At 30.0% G+C, this 4614-nt stretch overlaps 1 long non-coding RNA gene across 1 annotated transcript; it reads left to right on the top strand.

The window, feature by feature from the left end:
• The first annotated feature begins 1357 nt into the window (after positions 1–1357).
• Positions 1358–3315, top strand: LOC115992440. The gene is made up of 2 exons (XR_004092514.1): positions 1358–1504; positions 2840–3315. It is a non-coding gene; the product is annotated as an uncharacterized LOC115992440 (long non-coding RNA).
• Positions 3316–4614: the final 1299 nt, after the last annotated feature.

Here is a 4614-nt window from a genome sequence, read left to right on the forward strand (position 1 = left end):
TGTAGTTGTATAACTTATTTTCATGTAGTTAGGGTTTTTGAATAATTTGATGATTTCTTTTCCTTTGTCTATCTTAATGGTTTATGGGGCATTATGATTTGGAAATTCAATCTTCTCATGTTTTGTGCAAACAATTTTTAATGTTTATGAAAAAAAATTCTTATTTGTTAATTTCTCAAACTATACAAACTGAAATTACATCCCAATGGTGTAAATTGTGGTTTATTCTTCTTTATAGTTTTACAGATTCACTAACCATAAAATTCTACAAATCAACTAAGAATTTAAAATTTCTTTTTTCCTATGGGTGTTGGAAACTCAACCCACTTTATTAATATCAATGTTCAGCTAAAGTATAATGTCTCTTATGTTTTTAATTGTGAGGCATTAGGGCCTTGGATTAAAACCATGGACCTGTATCTCGTTCTATTATGAGTTTGTTAAGTTATTATAGTTGTTAGATACCTTTGTAATAAATTTTCCCATTGATTGTATTACATTTTTTGTGTTTCAATTCCTTTGTCATTGTGAGAAATGAAAGGTCAAGAATATTATTTCTCAAAGGGATAACCCAATTGCTAATATCATATTCATACCCCGTATATTGAGAGATTTATATTTTTTGTTGGCATTTTTATATTTATGTATATACATATGTATATGTTTCTGTTTATGTTTATGTTCCTTAGGATTTTTTAAGTGGTAAATGAAATTAAGTGTGATATGTTGGAGTACATTAAGAATCTTCTTAAAATATAACAATAACAAATTTAGATATGAAAAAAAAAATAAATAAATAAAAGGACTTTGAGCACAAATATAATTCAGGTTAAGAATATTTTTTAAATATGAAAATTAATAAAAATAATTGAAATGGTATTCAGGTTGTTCTTTTCATTTAGTCTATTATTAGGAAATGAAATATCCCTACAATTTTCTATTTTAACTCTCTGCCACTATGGATAGAACCTTATAATACCCCCTATATTGAGGGTTTTATATTTTTGTTTGGAATTTTTATTAATATATTTGTATTTATTTTTATGTTCCTTACATTCATAACTCTTTAGGATTTCTTAATAAGTGGTAAATGAAAGTAAGCGTGATATGTTGGAGTAGATTAAGAATTTTCTTAAGGAAAAATGCTCATACACCCGCTAAACTTTGGACTAGTGGTCAAAACACCCCCTCAACTTTTTTATTGATCAATTTACTCCTTAAATTATTTACAGCTGCCAAATTAATACTCTGGTTAGTTTTACGTTAAATAACTAATGGAATAATCACGTGAGAGTCACGTGACTTTTAAAAACTTACTCAGTCATCCAAACCCGATAGAAAGAACAAAGAAGAGAGACAGGCCTGACCATCCCCGACAAAGAGGAGAGAGAGGCAGAGCCACCACAGAACATCTTAATGTTTCTTATCTAACCATCGTCTCACCGTCCATGCCCCAACAGTGCCCTAATGGTCCTACCTCATCGTTCGATAATGTCAGCCCTTGGTATATTTTTTTTTTATTCGTATTTTTTTTTTCTTTCTAATGCAAGTACACTCTATTTTCCAAAGGTAATATGTGTGAGTTTTTGTCGAAATTTCTTGGTTTGGTTTAATTTTTGGGGTTGGGGTTTATGCGAAATTTCTTGTTTTGGTTTAATTTTTGGGGGTTGGGATTTATGTGAGCTTGTTTGCAAAGGCCTTATCAATTACTTCTTCTGTTTTTGTATGATTTTTGAAGCTTGTTGTGAAATGCCCATTTCAAAACTAGTTTTGCAATTGATGTTTACATGGCTATTGCTCTATTGAACATTTATTGAAAATGCAATACTTTTGATTGTGCTATACAACTATTTGATGAATTGCCTGAGAGGAATATGGCAGTAATTAACAGTGGCATCTGTCACTTACTATGCAGTATTCCTCCATCACTTATAAAAATTGCAGAAACCCCTCAATCAAGCACAAATGCTTTTTTTTTTCCTAATTCTTATGGATTATAAATATATTATGCCAAAGAGCATATCTTTCCTCCTAAAACTCCCCACATGATTTTTTGAAGGGAGCATTTCAAGCTTGTATGTATCAGTATCTTCATTATTTTTCCTCAGATATTGGTGAGTCTTGAATTGGATATAAAACTTATTTTTATTAATCACTGTAGTGAGATGGCACTTCTAATCCTTTGGCCACTTTAAATAATTAGATTTTGACACGAGAATTTCAAATTAACAAGAGCTCATTCATTCTGTTCAAAAAAAAAAAAAAAAAAAAAATCTTGCTAGGGTTTGTGATGGGAAGGAAACAATGCCCATAAAAGTTATACTTCTTCCAAATATTTGAAGTTGATAATCTTGCTATTCCTAAACAAGAGATCAATTATTCTTTTTCTTTGTCCTTGTTTTTTTTTCTTAATTTGAACAAATATGAAAAAGTTCTTGATATTGGACAAGACTTGTCGATACTCTCATGTGACTTTTCCCCCTCTCTCTATGGTTTCAACTACAAATCATATAGCATCTATTGCAGTTGGGAATAATGGAATTCCTGTTAGAAACTTAGAATGCATGGCTTTGAATTTGGGAAGGTAAGTTGAATGGTCCCCTTGCCAAAATATATGTTGTAGTCTTTTTGGAGACCTCATTCAAGAAGAGAGAAATTCTTGTTACAACAGCTATTTCATATTGTTTTATTTAATTAAGTAGACTGATAAAAATCACTAGCTTTAAGGAAATAGTTTAGCTTATGGATGGGGAATTTAGTGTATTTTTCCCCTATTTTCTATATTGTCTTTTTTTTCCCAGCTCTTTCTTTTAATCTTCTTGTTAATTTTGTGTTGTAGCCATGGATGAATGTCCACTTTCACTCCCTGCAAATGCTCCTTCTTTGCCAAATGTACACCCCTCAATCCCAATATGATTCTACTTAGGCTGAAGGCCAATTTGAATTTGTTAATGTTCCAATATGTGTGGAGGATGACAAAGATGATGAAGATTACAATTTAAGTGATTTTTCTAAATCAGATGATGACATAAATGAAGATTTTGGTATGGAGGATGATGGAATCAATAGAGAGATTGGGGGCAAGCAACTTGAGGGGAAACAACAAGGAGACGTGTACAAAGAAAAAGAATGGGCAATCTGGACAATCATCTACTTTTGGAGCTAAAGGGCAATCAAGACATCCTTTAAGGATACTAATGGGGCCATTATACTTTTTGTTTTTCAATATTATTGGAAAAGTGTAATTATTGATTCATTGGGTGTTATTTTTTTACAAACAATATATAATTTATAAACACTCAATATTTTAATTCATTGTAGATTTGGACAATTTAGTTTTTGGTGGTTATGCTATGATATTAGTACATTACAAATTTGAATTACTCTAATGCCAGGATTTTGTTCCTCTCTCTCTCTCTCTCTCTCTCTCTGGGGATGTAAAAAATTGCAAGTTAATTTATTTTATTTTTATATAAAGAAATTGAAGAGCTTTCGTAAATGAAATTTAAGAATTTTCCCATTGACTATAATACATTTTTTGTGTTTCAATTCCTTTGTCATTGTGAGAAATGAGAGGCCAAGAATATTATTTCTCAAATGGATAACCCAATTGCTAATATCATATTCATACCCCATATATTGAGGGTTTTATATTTTTTGTTGGCATTTTTTATATTTATGTTTATGTTCCTTAGGATTTCTTTAGAATTTCTTAAGTGGTAAATGAAAGTAAGCGTGATATGTTGGAGTAGATTAAGAATCTTCTTAAAATATAACAGCAACAAATTTAGATATGAAAAAAATATATAAGGGTCACTGAGCACAAATATAATTCAGGTTAAGAATTTTTTTAAATATTAAAATTAATAAAAATAATTGAAATGGTATTCAGGTTGTTCTTTTCAGTTAGTCTATTATTAGGAAATGAAATATCCCTACAATTTTCTATTTTAACTCTCTGCCACTATGGATTGAACCTTATAATACCCCCTAACGAAAGCAAGGATCAAGAATTCATTGAATTTTCCATCTCTTTGACAGTATATTCATTTTTCCAAAATATCCATAAAAATTTCATTTCTTTCCAAAAAAGAAAATCCAGAATCAAGGTTTATTTAAAAAATAAAAAATATGAAATTACTTCAATGAATAAATTGTTTGAATTAATCCTTGTTTTGAAAAAGGACAAAACTTAAGGTGCTGTTCCTTAGGTCTTCCTCTTAAGATTCAACCTTGTGGCTATTTAATTAAAAAATACACTTCCATTCCATGAGAAAAAATCCACATGGCAGAATCTTAAAATGGAAACACAAAGAACAGCACCTAAGTACCGTACCTAAGTCTTGCCATTTGAAAAAAATTCCAAAAACAAGTTTTCAAACTTGAAATTCCTTTTAAGGAAAAAAAAAAAAGTCACTTTGTCCATGGTCTAAATCAATTAACCTAATGAAGTCCAAATCAAGCCAAACAAGGCCCAACCCACCCAAATTTATTTTTTGATCTAAGAAAAAAAAAAGAAAAAAAAAGCTATTTAACCTTGTGTCCTTTGCTGCCTTTATTAAGCTTGCTATGCTTTTTCTCCCAAAAAAAAAAAGTTTGCTATGCTGAAAAATA

The sequence above is a fragment of the Quercus lobata genome, chromosome 5, assembly GCF_001633185.2.
Source record: "Quercus lobata isolate SW786 chromosome 5, ValleyOak3.0 Primary Assembly, whole genome shotgun sequence".
Lineage (NCBI taxonomy): Eukaryota > Viridiplantae > Streptophyta > Magnoliopsida > Fagales > Fagaceae > Quercus > Quercus lobata.